We start from the raw sequence: 20,223 nt of genomic DNA, 5'->3' as shown, positions 1-20,223 counted from the left end.
ACTCATGTCCATAGAGTTAGTGATGCCATCCAACCATCTCATCCTCTGTTGTCCCCTTCTCCTCCCGCCTTCAATCTTTCCGTCATTAGGGACTTTTCCAGTGAGTCAGTTCTTCACATCAAGTGGTCAAAGTATTGGAGTTTCAACTTCAGCATCAGTCCTTCCAATGAATATTCAGGACTGATTTCCTTTAGGATGGACTGGTTGGATCTCCTTGCAGTCCAAGGGACTCTCAAGAGGGACTCTCAAGAGGGCTACCTGTGACTAGTCTCAATTATATTTACTGTCAGGTTGGTGCCCAAGGAGGACCAAAAATACTCATATGGGGCTTCCCTGGCGGTCCAGTGGTTAAGATTCCACATGCCTGTGTGGTGTGGCAAAAAAAAAAACCCCTCATAGGAACTGGATTCCCTGGAGGGACCATAGGGTTATGCTTAGAGGAGGTTCCTGAATTGTTAGCTTAGGAATGGAAGAGAACAATACACATGTCTCAACACTTCTGCACATTTTATGTCTATTACACTGTATTGTATGTTACTGTGAGTCAAACAGGGCTCAGAGAAGTTAGTCACTTTCTTTGCCAAAATGATCCCAATGGTTTAATAAGTATGTAGACAGAGAAAGGGAGGAGGGAATTCTTTCCTATTGAGAGCCCTGGGTGTTGAAGTTCTGCTTTCAAGTCATTGGCCTTGTAAAACATGAATTGTTAGGAGTTTCTGGAGAGGACGTAGGGTTCGTCAGACAGCCCCTGATGCCCAGCCTCTGTCTGAGTTGTGAACTTGAGCTTGTGGCTGGAACAGAGGTGGGCCTCAAATTGCTGGGTTCCATGCACCACACCCAGATAACTCTTGTGTGAGTCTGTTTTCATCCTTATTCCTCTGCTCCAAGCCATTTATGAGTTCCCATTACCAACTGGATACTTTACCTGGGCAGCAAGGTAAACACACCTCCATCTGGCTGGCAAGTCTCACCCCATGAGAGTCTCATCTCACTGTTCGCCTGCCAGAAGCATGTGCTCCAGCCACCCTTCCTCACGCCCCCAAAGCTCCCATCTTACCTCTCTCATCACTTCCTTGAATGCTGCCTTGGACCCATCTCCATTTGTCCAAGCCCCCACCACCCAGCCCAGTCCAGACACCATTTTACCCTCTCTGATCACCCCCACTCTGATCACTGTCACTCTTCTTTCCTCCCCCCCCTAGAATTAGCAATCATGTGGACTTGACACGTTCTTGAGTTGTGGGGTGGTGAGTGGGTGGGTTTGTCCCCCCCGATTCTGGGTTATGTACTCTTGGGTGGGAGGCAGGGTTCAGCTCAGCTCCTAACGTGGCTTTGTCTCCTTCTAAGATGCCCTTCATAGCGCCTGTGTTTATTTGTTCACTTGTGGATTCATTCACTTGCTCATCGTTCATGTAAAAGACTTGTATTGAGTAACTCCTATGTGCCAGCCACTAAGTTTGGCACTGTGAGTAAGCAGTGATCAAGACAGACATGAGGGAGTATGCCTCATGGATCTTAGAGGCTGGGGGACGGGAGCGGGGAAGTTGGGGAGGAGAGGCAGGCCTTAACAAGCCTCAGGAGTATTATGATAGAAGGAGTCTGGAAACCCCAGAACACTCTACAGAGGAGTGTCAGTTATTGGCTGTATATGACTTAGCACCCTTTTCGAACCAATGGTTTAGTACACTTAACACCCTCGGACTCTCGCTGTTAATCCTGTCTGCTCATGTGAATGAGCCGGGGAGCCTCTAGGTGCTTGGGCCCAACGAGAGGGAATCTGACATATTTGGCCTGGGGCACGAATATTATCAGGAAAACAAAACTCATGGTCCAAGGGGGAATAGGAAGACCCAAAGGCCCCCCCAATCCGGTCCCCATATAGCTCCCTGAGAATAAGGGCCTTGTTCAGTGCTGGGGCCACAGGTGAGAGGGCTCAGAGAAGCTTGTTTGGGCTTTCATGGGCCCTGTTGTGGATCCCCCCAAAAGTTATGTTTGAATCCTAACCCCCAGCATTGGCCTTATTCAGAAACATGGTCTTTGCTGATGCAATTCAGTTGAGATCCAGTGGCCCTACTGGATTAGGATGGGCCCTTCTCCAATAAGGATGAAATGTCCTTATAAAGAAGAGGGTGGTTTAGGATCCGGACACACAGGGAGGATGGCAGAGGCACAGGTCAGACCAATGCAGCTGCAGCCAAGGAATGCTGAGGCTTGCCAGCAACCACAAGAAGCTAAAAAGACACAAGTGTTCTTCCCCGGGTACATCACGGGGAGCGCGATCCTGTCAACACCTGATGTGGGACTTCAGCCTCCAGGGCTGGGAGAGAAGACATTCCTGTTGATTGAAATCATCATTCCGGGGTATTTTGTCATGCAGCCCTGGGACCTAATACAGACCCCAGGGGTCATGCCCACGGGAAGGGCAATGCCAAGTTCCCCCCTTGACCTGGGTAGCAGGAGCCCAGAGGCAAACCCTCAGCAAGTGTCACAGCTGTGACTTTCTTGACTTTTTTTTTAATCAAGACTGCAGCCTGTACGGGAGGTCGGCAAGAGAGAAGGGGACTCAAAGTCTTAAGGGATAGCGTGGCTCTCACTTAATCAGTCCAACAGCTACAACTGCTCATCATTACTACAGCTTCATCATCAAGTCAGTGGCTCGACCAGGGTTCTGGGTGGGGAAAGAGCGTGTCCTCTGGGGCCCTGGCTCTAACCCCATCTGCATCACATCAGCTGTGCGACTTTAAGAAGTGTGGCTTGGAGACCTTTGTCTCCCCCTCTATAAAGTGGGGTTAATAATAGATCCCGTGCAGGGTTGTTGTGAGGATTAAATAAAATGTGAGCAGAATGCCCTGGTAGGACAGCTGTCACATGCCAGTGCCGTCATTTTAGTGATTTGAACAGAACAGCCTGAATGGTGGAGGAAAACATCCTCTGGCTTGATCAGGGAACCTGATCACGCCAACCTCGGTGTGTGGATGAACCCGGGTGGTGGGGCAAAGATCTGAGCTTGGATTTTGGTTCTATCATGAGTGACCTCTGAGACCTTAGGAAAGTTACTTTCCTCAGTGTCCTCAGCTTTAAGATTGGTTAACAAAACCTATACGATGGTGGCAAATGAAATGAAATGACACAAGCGTCATATGTCATTGTTGGCCAGAGACTCATCGGAAGGGACAGGAAGGACCCGGACTCAGAACCAGAGCAGGGGCTCAGCCTGGTTCCTAGCCGGTGGGGCTGCTGGGGGCTCAGGGTGCTGACTCTGGAATGGGGTAGCTGGCCTGACTCTGGCCTCGTGGTGTACCTGCTGCAGGTTTCTCTAGGATGGGAAGCCAGTGGGCTCAAGAGAACCTTCCAAGAGCCACAAGTTGGAATCTCTGACTCTTGCACTTCTTCCGGGGGTGGCCTCACCCCAACTTCCCAATTTTCCCAGTTCTCTGCTCCCGTATCCAGCACTTATTCCTGCAAGACAGCTCCGAGGGCATGAGCGGCTCAGACCCCATCACCATCAAGTGGGGAGCAGAGCCTGGCAGAGGGCAGCCTGGGTGTGTTCTTCTCCCCCTGGGCTCTGTGCAGCTGTCCTGTCTGCACCTGTCGGTAGCCCGCCTTCTAGAAGCCCTGGGCCCACCACCTGCTCAGCTTTTTGTGAAAGTTGTTTACTGTTGTTTATAGCCAACATGGAGGGCTCTGTTTCACCAGAGTGGATGTTTTCAAATTCAGAGGTTTTTACCTGCTTGATTTTAAATCTAATCAGATTCTTCTAATCTAGTGGAAAATCAGAGCTTTCCAACCAGGCTAAATTTTTCGTAAGTCTGTTCCTTACTGGGCTCTTTGTTTCACAAGCTGTGTATGAGCTCTCTGCTCTAGTTCCATGAGTTGAAGCCTAGTGTGCTAGTTACCTGTGCGTGTACGTGTCAGTCGCTCAGTCTTCGCGACCGCATGGACTGTAGCCTGCCAGGCTCCTCTGTCCGTGGAATTCTCCAGGCAAGAATACTGGAGTGGGTTAGCCATTCCCTTCTCCAGGGGATTTTTCCAACCCAGGGATCGAACCCAGGTCTCCTGCACTGCAGGGGGATTCTTTACCATCTGAGCCACCTAGGATTGCAGCAACAAATGAACACGAACTAGGTGGCTTACAATGCCAGATTCTTATTCTCTATTTTGGAGGCCAGAAAACTGAAATCAAGGTGTCAGCAGGACCATGGCCCCTCTGACAGCCCTAGGAGAGAATTTTTTCTTGCCTCTTCTTATTCTGGGTGGGGCCTGGCATTCCTTGGCTGTGGGTACCACCGCAGTGGCTGTCTCTGCCTTCACATGGCCTTCTTCCCTGTGTTTCTGTATTTCAAAGCTCCCTCTCTTTAAAAAGAATTTTTTTATGTGGACCATTTAAAAAATCTTTATTGAATTTGTTACAATATTGTTTCTGTTTTATGTTTTGGTTTTTTGGCTGCGAGGGCTCTTAGCTCCCCAACCAGGGATTAAACCCGCAAACCCTGCACTGGAAGGCAAAGCCTTAACCACTAGACCAGCAGGGAAGTCCAAGAGCTCCCTCTCTTTTCTTCAGTGATATCATCAGTCATGGGATTTAGAGCCCATCTGAAATCCAGGATAACCCTATTTTGAAATCTGTAATTTAATTACATTAGTAAAGACCCAGTTCCAAGTAAAGTCACATTCATGGATACCAGGGGTTAGGACTTGGATGTATCTTTCTGGGGGCTTCTATTCAACCCACTACAGGGGGTAATAATAACATTTATTGAATAATGTTTTGTGTCTGGTGGTTTTCACATGTTACTTCACTGAATCCCCACACTAACTCTGCGAAATAGGTACACTTTCTTCCCACTTTTGTAGGTGGGAAAACTAAAGTTTGAAAAAGCTGTCAAGCTTGTTGAAGTTCAAACAGCTTGCTAGTACAGCCACTGAATTCTAGCCTAGCTCTTTCCACTAAACTGGAGTCAGCCTTCATTATAAGAGGGAGAGAAATGAACAACTACCGTAGTAAAATGGCCACAGGAAAAACATACGGGTTTTCCGCCACTCATTCATGCACGGAGAACCACCGAAGACTATTGGGGCACTAAGAATATCAGGAATTTTTTACCCTGGAATATTAGTCATAAAAAAAATAATGAAATTTTGCCACTTGCAGCAACGTGGATGGATTCGGAGGACATTGTGCTAAGTGAAATAAGTCAGATAAAGGACATGGAGGACATTGTGCTAAGTGAAATAAGTCAGATAAAGGACATGGAGGACATTGTGCTAAGTGAAATAAGTCAGATAAAGGACATGCTGTATGGTATTATGTGAAATCTAAAAAAGACAACAAATAGTGAATGAAACAAAAAATTATAGCAGATATAGAGGGCACACTAGTGGTTACCAGTGGGGACTGGGAGAGAGAGGGCTAATACAGCGGTAGGGGGAAAGAAGAGCAGGGATTTTGTAATGATGTTCATCTAAAAGTTGCCGAAAGCTAACGTAACTAGAGTGACAGAATTTATACTGAAGGATATTGATAGGTACCTCAAGAGGGCCATACCCAGTTTATTTAGTGGTTGAATCTAAAGGTCTAACACATATTTGTGTGCGTGCTAAGTTGCTTCAGTTGTGTCTGCCTCTTTGTGACCCTATGGACTGTAGCCCACCAGGCTCCTCTGTCCATGGGATTCTCCAGGCAAGAATACTGGAGTGGGTTGCCATGCCCTCCTCCAGGAGATCTTCCTGATCCAGGGATCAAACCCATGTCTCTAGCATTGTCTCCTGTATTAAAGACGGATTCTTTACTGCTGAGCCACCAGCAAAGCTCTGAACATGTATTAGGTGCTCCAGAAATATTTGGTGAATAGATGAATGCCTTAAGAAATGCAGGTGTGAGAAGACCAAGGACAAGGTCACCTTGAGACAACACCCCGCTATGGTATATGACCTCTTAGCTGCCAAAGTAAAGTTGAGGTGTTCTTTCACTTTGCACAGTCTTTGCAGCAGAGCCTCTCTGTTCAGATGTCACCTGATAGATGGGAGTGCTTTTCTTAGGGAAAAAAACAAAATTAAGTTTGTATTAAAAGTTGGATGCCAGGAGTTTGGGAATAATCTTGATTGTCTCACTGTTGTTTCTCAACTGGGATCAGTTGAGACATCTCAGAGCCCCAAACCTTCCCAGGCAGAAGCTTGTCCACCATTTTCTGCCAGGGTTCATTTCCTGACTCTGAGTCACACGATTTCACAGGAATAGAATATAAGCAAATGGAGAAAATTGTACTGCTGTGAAATTTTGCTTGGAAAAGAAAATGCATGCTCAAAAGTTCTAAGAACTTCTGAGCCTCAGTACCAAAGAGACTGTACAGATCTGTGCATTTTGAACCATGCTTGTTGGAATAAATTTGGGTTGGGAAAGTAGCTAGGAGGTTTGAGGTTTCTGGACAATAGTGGTGAGTGTTTTAATTCCCAACCATGTGAAATTTTCCTCGCTGTTTCAAAATGTCTTTCAACTTGAATGGGACATCTCCTTGGTTGCAAAGGCTCTGTGTATTAGAGTTCTGCAGAGAAGCAGAACCAAGAGGATCTCTCTCCCTCCCTCCCTCCATCTATCCATTCATCCAGCGGAAGAGATTTATTATAAGGAATTGGTTCCTGTGATTATAGAAGCTTGTGGCTCAGTCAAGTTGACCCCTAAAATTAACCTCACACTTAATTTCTGTGGCGTATGTTCGTTCTTAGCTCTAGTAAGGTTGCAGTGTCATAGATATGACCCCTTGTAACGTCCTTGGCAAAGGTATGTTCAATTGAAACAAAAGACTGTAGGAGCCAAGGCAGAAATCAAAACAGTGGCTCATAAGATAGGATGTTTTCTTAGTCTTGTAAATGCCCATTGGCTTCCTTTGCTTCTTGTCCTGACTGTGTCTGTTTCTCTTTTTTAAATGAGTGAAAGAAAAGATGGGTGAGATATGTTATTGCAGTGCAGGGAGAGGTGTTTGGGTTTCTTTGACCACATCTACAGGTCTCTTGCTTGAAACCTGTTTCTAACAGACAGAGGAAGGCTTTGATTAAAACTGTATTTGCTCGCCAAACTCTTTCCCTTTTTATTAACAGATATAACTCTCCCTATTAACCCACTCTGAGTAGACTTGCTATGCAGGGGGCAGGGAAACTCAATTAACTTTCAGAGGACTTGGATGAATAGCCCCAGTAGGATTGGTCCATGGATGTTCATTAGGCCTTCTTCCCACCACTTTTCATTTCCCAGTTGCTGTGTTGACTAGTGAAAGGCATATTTACACATATGGCTCACAAAATACATTTGAGTGGTAGATTTTTGTTGTTAGCTAACTTGATTATAAGGTATTTCAGTTCAGTTCAGTCGCTCAGTCGTGTCCGACTCGTTGTGACCCCATGAATCGCAGCACGCCAGGCCTCCCTGTCCATCATCAACTCCCGGAGTTCACTCAAACTCACATCCATTGAGTCGGTGATGCCATCCAGCCATCTCATCCTCTGTCGTCCCCTTCTCCTCCTGCCCCCAATCCCTCCCAGCATCAGAGTTTTTTTCCCAATGAGTCAACTCTTTGCATGAGGTGGCCAAAGTACTGGAGTTTCAGCTTTAGCATCAGTCCTTCCAAGGAACACCCAGGACTGATCTCCTTTAGAATGGACTAGTTGGATCTTCTTGCAGTCCAAGGGACTCTCAAGAGTCTTCTCCAACACCACAGTTCAAAAGCATCAATTCTTCAGCACTCAGCTTTCTTCACAGTCCAACTCTCACATCCATACATGACCACTGGAAAAACCATAGCCTTGACTAGACGGACCTTTGTTGGCAAAGTGATGTCTCTGCTTTTGAATATGCTATCTAGGTTGGTCATAACTTTCCTTCCAAGAAGTAAGCGTCTTTTAATTTCATGGCTGCAGTCACCATCTGCAGTGATTTTGGAGCCCCCCAAAATAAAGTCAGCCACTGTTTCCACTGTTTCCCCATCTATTTCCCATGAAGTGGTGGGACCGGATGCCATGATCTTAGTTTTCTGAATGTTGAGCTTTAAGCCAACTTTTCACTCTCCTCTTTCACTCTCATCAAGAGGCTTTTTAGTTCGTCTTCACTTTCTGCCATAAGGGTGGTGTCATCTGCATATCTGGGGTTATTGATATTTCTCCCGGCAATCTTGATTCCAGCTTGTGCTTCTTCCAACCCAGCGTTTCTCATGACGTACTCTGCATAGAAGTTAAATAAGCAGGGTGACAATATACAGCCTTGACGAACTCCTTTTCCTATTTGGAACCAGTCTGTTGTTCCATGTCCAGTGCTAACTGTTGCTTCCTGACCTGCATACAGATTTCTCAAGAGGCAGGTCAGGTGGTCTGGTATTCCCACCTCTTTCAGAATTTTCCACAGTTTCTTGTGATGCACAGAGTCAAAGGCTTTGGCATAGTCAATAAAGCAGAAATAGATGTTTTTCTGGAACTCTCTTGCTTTTTCCATGATCCAGTGGATGTTGGCAATTTGATGTCTGGTTCCTCTGCCTTTTCTAAAACCAGCTTGAACATCAGGAAGTTCACAGTTCACGTATTGCTGAAGCCTGGTTTGGAGAATTTTGAGCATTACTTTACCAGCATGTGAGATGAGAGCAATTGTGCAGTAGTTTGAGCATTCTTTGGCATTGCATTTCTTTGGGATTGGAATGAAAACTGACCTTTTCCAGTCCTGTGGCCACTGCTGAGTTTTCTAAATGTGCTGACATATTGAGTGCAGCACTTTCACAGCATCATCTTTCAGGATTTGAAATACCTCCACTGGAATTCCATCACCTCCACTAGCTTTGTTCGTAGTGATGCTTTCTAAGGCCCACTTGACTTCACGTTCCAGGATGTCTGGCTCTAGGTATTTAGTCTTCTTAAAACCAGGAGTCATTTAAAATCCAGTAATAAAGTCAACATTATTTGTAATTTGGCCACTAACAGATATTGTATTAGCAAAATAATCACCATGCAAGATTTATTGGTAAACCTGTCAGGTCAATGTCACACATCTGAAGCTTTAGTAATAGTGGTCTCAGCACCTAGTTAAATATATTTCCTGAGTGTTTTACTATTCTTTTTTACTGTGTTACTGTTCTCGTGGGATGTGATGTGGTCATTGGCAGCTTGGATGAATAAGGAGGGTTGAAATGGACTAGCAGAGACCTTCCGTATGTATATATGAGTCTAGACAATAATATTCTCTTAGGTATGCCAGCCCTGCTAGGTGCTACTTTCTTTATAACTCTTTTATTTATTTATTTGGCTGTTCCAGGTCTTAGCTGTGGCATGTGGGATTTCAAACCCAGGGCCCCTGTACTGGGAGTGCAGAGTCTTAGCCACCTGGACCACCAGGAAAGTCCCAAAGTGCTAGTTTCAAATGATTGTGAATTTCTTCTTCTTCTTCTTTGTAAGTTGGACTGTCTGGGTATGAAAGAAGAAATTGCAGGGGAGGCCAACCAGGGTTATGGTGGGAGAGGTGAGAGTGATTTGCATTCAGATCTGAATTTACTAGCTGTGTGTGTGTGATTCTGGGCAGGTTACATAATCTCTCTGAGTCTGTTTCTTCATCTCTGGGATAGTTGTGTCTACTGTATAGGTTTATTATTAAGAGCTCAGTGTGGTGAAACTTGTCAGTCATGTGGCTGACTTTATTCATAATAAAAGCAGTTTTCCTCTTTTGGTTTATATTCTTTCTCTTTTTACTGGCTTATTATGACTAGCCTTTTGTGTTATTTATTTAACTGTAATTCTGTCTTCCTTGTTGAAGTTTCAGTAGAAAACTGCCCATCATAGAATCTCTTAATCCTGGTTGCTGAATCCAGAGTTCACTGTAGTTTTGTTTGACTTTCCACCAAATTACATTCAGAACAGTGGTAAGGCAAAAGAAGGCATCTTTATTCCCAGGTTTTAAAAATTAAGCCTTACTTCTGAGTAAGCAACTCCTGAACCAAGTTTGGGATTCAGAGCTAGGATTGTTCTGGAGATGCTGGATGGGTCCCAATAACCAGTTCTGAATGGGAAGGACAGGGGCTTTCAGAGCCATGTGCTGGAAGAGGAGGATTCTTCATCTACTGTAGTCATCAAATCTGTTAACTCCTGCTCACGGGAGTGTGAGCCTAACTGGTGCCTAACAGGTACCTGACCAGGGACTTACCAGGTGCAGCAGGGGATGCTGGTAAACTCTGAAGCTTGCACTACAGAGATCTGGTTTGAGATTCTAAACAGACACAATTTTAGCATTTAGGAGGCTTGAGAACACTTAGAAAGGAACTGGTCCAAAGAAACTTAACAGGGTACAAATAGCCCCTACTTTGAGTGAATGCAAAGTCACTGTGGTCGGAAGGGGAGGTGCTGATTGAGAGATGATTGTCTGAGATGTCACTGGTTACAAGAAGCAGCCTCAATTAAGTAGCTGAGGTTGAGGGAAGAGAACAAAGGAAGCACAACTACATTACCTGCAAACGGAGTTGCAGTGTGCATTCTTATTTTATGATGATTTCAAGGAATATATGTCAACTGAAATAGACATTTGCCTGTTTTTCTCCTCTATCATATTGCCGTGCATGGTCCTGGCAGAGGGTAGGAGCTGACATCATTAAAGGGACCACTGATGTACAGCTGGCTTTCAGGAAACACTTGCTGGACAGTTGGCATGAATAGACAGGTCCAGGGTACACTGGGGGTTGAAATGCTGACCATGCTTTGTGGGGCGGGCTCTTAAAGCCTGCTTTGAAGGTCAAGGGGATAGTAGTTCAGAGAGAGTGTGGTGTGCATGGGTGCTGCATTGGAGAACTTGACCCTGGCAGAGAAAAGATGTGGCTAAAGACAGTTCTAGAGTGCCCAAGGCTCGTGCCCACAGTGTTGGAGACATGGCCACAGGGAGATAAGGGGCAGAGCAGTCCCTATGAGATTGGCCAGGTAGGCAAAGGGAGATTGGAAGAAAGAGCCAAATGTAAACTTTAAAAAGCATTCTCCCAAACTGAAATGCTCTGGAAGAGTCAGAAATGGTACAGCAGCAGTTTGCTTTGACAAATTTTGTCAAAACAAAAAACAATGATCCAACTCAAAACTCTGTGATACCTTTATGTTGTTTATATAGAGGGTCTTCAAGGGTTTAATTCAGAACATTTCTGTGATGAATGACTGGCTCTTGTTCATGTAAACAAAAACCAGCCTGGACCAAGGAACCAAGTCTTTTTCATCCGGGTCACAGCCATTTCCTGAGGAGAGAACTTCCCCTCCCTGCCCCTTGTTGCTTCTGGGAAACATGACCAACACTCTTAGAATCTTGTCCCTCATCTGAGGCATCTCTGCTGCTCTTGTGGGACTCTCATTTAAGAATGACCCTTGTGCTTTTCCAGGATAGGAAACTACTTGAACTTAGATTTAGAAAGCTTTGGGCAGTTACAGGAAATACAGCTTTCTACAAACTAACCATATGACCTTGGCACAGTCCCTTTCTCTCTGAACCTTTGTTCCTTGCCATTAGAAAGGATAACTTTTTTTTTCTTGCATTTAAAATGCTCTAAGGAGCTTCCCTGGTGGTCCAGTGGTTAAGACTCCAGGCTCCTAGTGTTGAAGGTCCAGGTTCAATCTTTAGCTGGAGAACCAGATTTCACATGCTGGAACTAAGAGTTTGCACGCTAAGACCTGGCCCAACCAAATAAATAAATAATGATAAATATTTTAAAAATCTACTAAAAAATAAATTTAAAAAATAAAATGCTTTGAGTCTACAATAGACATTTTAGACCAGTGCTGCCCAATAGAAATATAGAGCAAAACACATATATAATTTTAAAGCATGCTTAAAATATTTAAATTTTAAAAACAAGTGAAATTAATTTTAAGAATATGTCTTATTTAACTCATACAGCCAAAATACAACCATCATTTCTGTATGAAGTCAATAGAGTTAAAAAAAAAACCAAACAGTTTACATTCTCTTTTGTGGGAGAGGTGCTAGGCATTTGAAGTTTCATCTTGACGCTTATAGCACGTCTCAGCGCAGACGAACCACGTTTCACGTGCTCAGTAGCCACATGCGGCTCGTGGCCTGAGAACTGAACAGTACCGTTTGAGACTGTGAGTCACGGGTGAGCCCCACTCAGAAGCAAAGTGAACTTGAGGAGGATCATTAAAAGGCCCACCTGCCTATAGCCCCATGAATTTCTTAGACCTTGCAAGGTTTGCCTTAATTCATTAAAAGCCTAGAGTGGGTTTGCATTACCCATGAGGTCTTTTTCAAAAACTGGAAAATTAGCAGTCAGTTTTGAGGCAGAAGAAGGACAAAGGCCCTGTGAATCCCTAGATAGGTCCACAGTGTTATCTCCTCAATTCCCAAATCCCCAAACTGGGAAAGCCAGAAGTTTGTGTGTGTGTGTAAGGTTGGCACTGGTTAATTTGGAGGCATGTGAGGGGATATCTGCTCTATCTAACCTACTGGATGCGTGTGTCAGGAAGTAGTAAGGGTTAGGATGTTGTTTAGTCACTTCAGTCGTGCCTGACTCTTTGCGACCCCATGGACTGTAGCCTGCCAGGCTCCTCTGTCCATGGGATTTCCCAGGCAAAAATACTGGACTGGGTTGCCATTTCCTTCTCTAGGGGATCCTCCTGACCCAGGGATCAAACCCATGTCTCCTGCTTGGCAGGTGGATTCTTGACCACTCAGCCAGCTTAGCTTGAGTGTTTGTGTATTTTGCTGTAGAAATATTAATGGGTTTTATTCTTGTTTCCCCAAACCTTGCTGGTAGGTTGTGCACCATGATCCTTTTGTAGAATTTGAAATGTACTGACTCTCCAAACACCTCTGGTTTTGTGGTTTCAGATAAGAGATCATGGGCCTGTAGTCGAATTTTTCAAATCTTTTGATTGTAACCATCGTAAGAAATATATTGTACATTGTATGCCAGGACACATGTCTGAAAACAAAGGTTTTATGGGAGATTACACTCCTTTTCTAGTTGCTATGCATTCTGATATATCCTACTACATTTTTTTTCCAAGCTGCTGGTAACTCACTGAGTGGACAGCATAGCCCACTAAAGGGCCGTGTCCAGTTTGAAGAGCACTTAGCAGTGTATTGGGTGTAGCTGTGTAGTGTGTATGGTGTAGCTGTGTAGTGTGTATGGTGTAGCTGTGTAGTGTGTATGGTGTAGCTGTGTAGTGTGTATGGTGTAGCTGTGTAGTGTGTATGGTGTAGCTCTGTAGTGTGTATGGTGTAGCTCTGTAGTGTGTATGGTGTAGCTGTGTATTGGGGACCATGGGGAGCAGCACAAGGACATGGACATTAGTCAGAAAAGAGAAGAGATGGGCTCCTGGCAGAGAGAGAACCCCCCTCAGCCCTGTTCATCTGTCCCAGGCCTGCTGCTGCTTGTGGTTTAAATGAACCATCACAGCCTCGCCTTCAGTGTCTGTGGGCCATCATCAGCTGTTTTCCTGGTGGTTTGGGTACCATATTGGTCATCCAAGAAAATGACCTGGCTTTGTGCTTGGGCCTGTCAAAGGGGGCAGGAAATTAAGATTACTCTTGGGCCATTTTATGGCTTTGGGAAATCAAGGTACGCCTCATAAAAGAGGTGGTTTACATGAAGCCACCATTTGTTCAAACTTTACTTAACACATGAATAAGGATTTTTTGATCATTGGTGACTAATCTCTAGTTTATGTGAGAGAGGTTCGTGTAGCTGGCAAGTTCAGAGGTAGCTTCAGGCATGGCTGGACCTAGGGACTCCAGCAATGTGGATAGGACTCTTTTTCTCAAGTTATCAGCTTTTCTCTCCTCTAAGCGCTGGCTTCATCCTCAGGTTGAAAAGAGTAGGGGGTGAGGGGGTTGATGGCAACTCTAAGTACATATTCTCATGGTTTATTTTCTGAAGACAGGAAAGACCTCTTTCTCCCAAAGCCAGCTGAGCAAATCCTAGGGAAAATTGTGTCCTTACTTGAACCCATCACTGGGGCGTAAAGAATGGCCAGTCCTCAGCTACATCCCCACCTCCTATGGCTCAGGTGCGGTCAGCGGAATCTGAACCATATGGAATAGGTCCTCCAGTTACTGAAAGAAGGGGGAAAGAATAGTAAGTAGAGCAAAATAATTAACTTTCATTCATTATTATTTTTAAACTTTTTATATCAGAGTATAGCCATTAACAATGTTGTGATAGTTTCAGGTGGACGGTCAAGGCTCTTAGGTGTACATACACATGTATCCATTCTTCCCCAAACTCCCCTCTCATCCAGGCTGCTACATAACATTGAGCAGAGTTCTCTATACTATACAGTAGGGCTTTGTTGGTTTTTCATTTTAAATCTAGCAGTGTGTACATGTTTATCCCAAGCTCCCTAACCATCCCTTCCTCCCATTCTTCCTCCTGGCAACCATAAGTTTGCTCTCTAAGTCTGTGAGTCTGTTTAGTCTATTTCCATTTTGTAAATAAGTTCATTTGTATCATTTCATTTTAGATTCCCCATGTAAACAGTATCATTTGATACTTCTCCTTCTCTGACTTGATTCACTCAGTGTGGTAATTTCTGTGTTTGTCCGTGATGCCGCAATGGCATTATTTCATTCTTTTTTATGGCTGAGTAATATTCCATTGTATATATGTGTCATATCTTCTTAATCCATTCCTCTGTCGATGGGCATTTAGGATGCTTCCTTGTCTTGGCTGTTGTACACAGTGCTGCAATGAATGTTGAAGTCCATGTATCCTTTTGGACCATGTTTTTCTCCAGATATATGCCCAGGAATGGTATTGCCAGGTCATATGGTACCTCTATTTATAGTTTTTTAAGGAATCTCCATACTGTTCTCCATTAGCTTCCATTCATTACTGATTCCAACCTTTTACAAGGCTGGGAACTGATTCCTTGTTGATGGGGTTCACATATGGGATTAGATGTGGTCTCTGCCTGATTATCAGTTCCCGTCCATTGGAGATGTTCTAACCAGCAGAAGCAGGACTGGTCTAGCTGGAAAGCCATTCAGAACTGCCAGCTTTGTTAAAATTTATCCTCTGTGTGGGGGCTTTTTGCTTCCCGACCCCTCCTAGTAGTAAGGGCCATTTTAGGCAGACGCATTCTTTGTGCTCTCCCACAACTGAACAACCACACCCTCCGCATTTCTGTTCCACCCTCCAGTCTGATGCTGGCACTGAGAAGTCAGCTTGGGGATGGCAAGCTCTTTCCCAGCTCTTTTGCTCCCTGAGCCAAGAGCTGCAGCTGCCGCCATTGTCTCTCCTGTCAGACCGCCCTGGAGGGCTCGGCTGTCTTGAAACCTATCAGTGTTGCCTGGAATACGTGAAAGTCTTTTTTTCAGGTCCTTCCCCATCCCTGGATGCCATGCCCTGCTCTGCTTCTACCCGCTGGGCCTTTGGAATTTCCCTTTCAGTTTTCCTTCCCATCTTATTCCTGAGGTGCGCAGAAGTGTGTGTTCACTGCGCTCTATCCATGGGTCTCTGCCCTCAGCCCAAGCCTTGGTGACATTTTATCCCAACCTGCTCTAGGTACTTTTCTTCCTGGATATTTTCCCCACACTTTGCTTTCATTAGAATGTTTTTTATTTCTACTCTCTGGAGTAATACGCAAATCTTTACCAATATGAAGTAGACTTGGATAATGGAATAAACTCTAGGTATGAGGTCAGAAGGATCTGTTGTTGATTCTGAGCCCTGAGTTTACAGTGTGACCCTCCTTTGGCCTCAGGTCTCCCCTCTGTGAAATGGGGATGATAATGCCTACCCAGCAGGATGAACTGAAATTGTATCTGCAGACAGCCGGTCCAGATTCCAGGCTAAAAAAACATATGCTGTGGTAGTTGACTCTCCCTTTGCAAGTGAAAGAGAACCCAGCTCAATGTAGCTTAATCAAAAAATGGGATGTCCTGGCTGTCCATAACTGAGTGGTAGAGGAGAAGGCTAGTTAGAGTTGGGCCTGACTAGTCAGAATATCTAGGCTCTGTTTTCCTTCCTTGGGTGGCTCTTCCTAGAGATGGCCAAGATGGCCCCAGACTGACATTCTAGCAGCTCCGAGATCAAGAAATAGTTCCAGGAAGAGACCCAAGGCTGATGCCCATTGGTTTGGCTCTCATCAGGAGGCCATCTCTAAGCCAATCACTGTGGCTAAGGGAATGAAACAGTCTGATTGGCTAACTCCAAGGTCACGTGGCTGTCATGGAGTCAGGGGTGGGGCTTCTACTTCTATATAAGACACAAATACAGTTGGGTAAAAGGGTTTCCCAAAGAGAAATTGGGTACAAATGAGAAGGGCAAGTGGATGCTGGCAAGTGGAAAACTGTAGGTAAGATCCACTGTACACACTCTTGGGTTGTCCCTGCTGGCAGTGTCTTCAGTGGTGTTATGCTTTCTGCCCACTGGAATGTTACCTGGGTTGCTGTCAACGGGGTGTTGCCCAGGCTGGGGTTAGACAGGGTCAAAACAAGCACAGGACCTGGTAGCCACCTCTCTGTTCACAGCCTACCACTCACCCTTGTTCTGCACATAGGTTTCTGGTGTCAGTTTAAGCTGGACTGGGGAGCTATGGAAAGCTTGGAAAACCCTCACTTATTTATTTTCAGCATTATGTGTTTCGAGAAATATGGTTCTCCAGAGGGGTTCAACCCAAATTCCACCTCAGTTACCCTTGCTGCCTTTCTGCCAGGACATAGTTTAGTAGTCCTGCAAAAACAAACAAGGATATTTCCGATCACTTTTTTGAAACTGTTCTCCTAAACTTACAGTGTGTTTATGTGTGTGTGTATGGGTGTGAGTGAGTGTGTGTTTATGGAGGGTCTTCCATATCCATTTTATAGGAGGGATTTAGGTTTTATTTAACAGTGGCTCAGATGGTAAAGAATCTGCCAGCAGTGCAGAAGACCCAGGTTCAAAATCTGAGTCGGGAAAATCCCCTGGAGGAGGACATGGCAACTCATTCCAGTATTCTTGCCCGAAGAATTCCGTGGACAGAGACGCCTGGCGGGCTACAGTCCATGGGGTTGCAAAGAGTCAGACACGACTGAGCTACTTTACATACATATACATATAGCAACTAACATTTACCTTAGTATGTGTACTTAATGGAATTATTTTGTGATCTTTATACCAATCCTATGAAATGTAGATACTGTTACTAATCCCATTTTACAATCGAGGAAACTGAAGCACAGAGAGGTCAGTTAAGTTCTCCAAATGCCACACAGCCTGTATGTGGTGAAACCAACCCAAGGCTGAGCCATGATTTGGAATTAGGATTAAGCAGTGTAAGTTTGGAACCTGGTACAGGTGGGGAGGGCATGGACCTGCTTTCTCTGGACCAAGAACCAAGGGTGAAAGGTACGTGTTGTTCAGTCATTCAGTCGTGTCTGACTTTCTGCAATCCCATGAAGCAAAATAGTGGAGGCTCCTCTGTCCTCCACTATCTCCTGGTGAATGAGTGACTGATAGTTGTTCAGTCATGTCCGACGCTTTGCAACCCCGTGGACTGTAGCCTGCCAGGCTCCTTTGTCCGTGGAATTCTCCAGGCAAGAATACTTGAGTGGTATTAAAGAAATGCCAATCAAAACCGCAGTGAGATATCACCCCACACCAATCAGAATGGCCATCAAAAATAGTCTACAAACAATAAATGCTGGAAAGGGTATGGAGAAAAGGGAACGCTTTTGCACAGTTGGTGGGAATGTAAATTGATACAGCCACCATGGAAGACGGTATGGAGATTCCTTAAAAAAACTAGGAATAAAACCACCATATGACCCAGCAATCCCATTCCTAGGCATGTACTCTGAGGAAACCAAAATGGAAAAAGACACATGTATCCCACTGTTCATTGCAGCACTATTTACAATAGCTAGAACATGGAAGCAACCTACATGTCCATCAACAGATGAATGGATAAAGAAGTTGTGGTACATACACACAATGGAATATTACTCAGCCACAAAAAGGAACAGTTCTTTTGAGTCAGTTCTAATGAGGTGGATGAACCTTGAGCCTATTATACAGAGTGAAATTAAGTCAGAGAAAAATATATATTGCATACTAACACATATATATGGAATCTAGAAAAATGGTATGGAAGAATTTATTTGCAGGGCAGCAGTGGAGAAACAGAATAGACTTATAGACATGGGGAGAGGGTGAGAGAGAGAGTAACATGGAAACTTACATTACCATATGTAAAATAGATAGCCAACAGGAATTTGCTCTATGGCTCAGAAAACTCAAACAGGGGCTCTGTGTCAACCTAGAGGGGTGGGATGGGGAAGGAGATGAGAGGGAGGTTCAAAAGAGAGGGGATATATGTATACCTATGGCTGATTCATTGTTGAGGTTTGACAGAAAACAAAATTCTGTAAAGCAATTATCCTTCAATTAAAAAATAAATAATTCAGAAAAAAAAAAAAGAATACCGGCATGGGTTGCCATTTCTTTCTCGAACCATCTCCCAGAGTTTGCTCGAATTCATGTCCATTGAGCCAGTGGTGCTATCTAACCATCTCATCCTCTGCCGCCCCCTTTTCCTCTTGCCTTCAGTCTCTCCCAGCATCAGGGTCTTTTCCAAAAGGTACATGAGCACCACCCCCCCATCCCCTACCCCAGGCTGCCCAGGATATTCCAGCAGTTCACAGGGAGTGTGAGGAATTTCAGGTCCAGTAGCCACCAGGGTCCAGGCCAGGCAAAGAGGCTAGGGGGCTGGGAGACCTTTGTCCTCTAGCCCAGGCTCCTTGGAGCCCCAAGGAAGGGCTCTTGACTATGTAGGGCAGGGGGCACTGGATCAGGCTGGGGTAGCCTACGGCTGGCTGATCCCAAGGTCAAGGTGGTGGTAGTTTTGGACTGCTGTGGCTGATTTTGACCTTGGTGGCGGAGGCCTGAACAAGATCAACGGGCTGCACTAGTGTACATCAACCCAATGGTGTGTCACGCCTGTTGCCAAAAACTGGAAAGAGACAGGAAATCTGAACGGGACGGTGATTATTTTTTCTTTCCATACATTTATAGTTTCTGTTCTTTTTGTCCAACAGTGAATAAGGACAAACCTCAATTTGCAGCCAAAACCGAAAGCAGAGCGGCCCCTGGGCAGCATCTTCTCTCCGTGTAATAACTCACTGCTCTTTTGTGTTGATGAACAGGGAAGGATATAAAGAAGGAATGAAAAATTTCCCAGAACCGCTCCACCAAGCGATAACCACTGTTATTTCCCAGACTTCTTTTTTTTTTTTTTTTTTTCTCTATTAGACACTGTAGTTCCCAAACTTTCAAAGTGAACTTGAGTGACCCTCATTCAGAGACTGAGATGGTTTGTACCAGTTGTTGTGGGCCTTGCCATGCAGGGAGCCACCCAGCTGAACCTCTGCGCCTCCCACCCGCATAACTGAGTCTGAATGAAGCCACTCTTCTGGCAGATTGCATTTAAGGAATGTCCTAACTGAGCCAGGGGAACAAAGGCCCCCTGGGCCCCAAAGCCTCTTTGTCTGGCCTGGACCCTGATGGCTGCTAGAACCTGGCTGCCCCGCCCCTGCCCGCCTTTACCCCCTGAACTGCTAGAGTGCCCTGGGGGTCGAGCTCCTTCAGCCCTAGGTTCCTGGTCTCTGGGGGAGCAGCCACCTCCATGCCCTTCCCACCTGCACCCTGGAGAAAGTTCTCCCAGCAGAATGCTGTCCAGGTGTGAGATAGGCCCACTGCTAGGGGCTGCCTCTGGGTGGTCCTTCCAGAGCTGTTAACTGTGGAGACCTGAATTGTGGTCTGTAACTGGTGAGCCCTCTGCCCGATCCTACTGGACAAACCGGCCCAGATACTGTCAGTGCAAGACAATTCAGGAGGAGCCTTCACTGCGGGGGGTGGGGGGATGGTGTCTGTGTGTGTCTCTGAAAGCCTTATGCTCAGCAGATGTTTTCCAAGCATCGACTTTTGAGCAAAGCACTCTTTAACCATAGTGTGTCGGTTGCTCAATCATGTCCGACTCTTGGCGACTCCATGGACGGTAGCCTGCCAGGCTCCTCTGTCCGTGGGATTTCCCAGGCAAGAATACTGGAGTGGGTTGTCACTCATAGTGGGGGAAACCAAACCAGAAGATGTGGTCCCCACCTACTCAGAGCTTTCAACCTCACTGGGGACTAAGGACTTGCATTCATGGGACAAATAGGAAATTAGAGATGGGAGAATCGCCAAGTAATAGCCCCTCTGCTTTAGATTGGGTGGCCAGGTGGTGCTT

At 45.3% G+C, this 20,223-nt stretch overlaps 1 protein-coding gene across 3 annotated transcripts in view; it reads left to right on the top strand.

Annotated features, from left to right (window-relative positions):
- AFAP1L2 (actin filament associated protein 1 like 2) overlaps positions 1–20,223 on the top strand; it is a 116,606-nt gene that overhangs the window by 42,682 nt on the left and 53,701 nt on the right. The gene's annotated exons all lie outside the window — the stretch shown is intronic.

This window comes from Bubalus kerabau, chromosome 22 (assembly GCF_029407905.1).
Source record: "Bubalus kerabau isolate K-KA32 ecotype Philippines breed swamp buffalo chromosome 22, PCC_UOA_SB_1v2, whole genome shotgun sequence".
Lineage (NCBI taxonomy): Eukaryota > Metazoa > Chordata > Mammalia > Artiodactyla > Bovidae > Bubalus > Bubalus kerabau.
The sequence above is the reverse complement of the archived record's forward strand: the minus strand, read 5'-3'. Positions and strand labels throughout refer to the sequence as shown.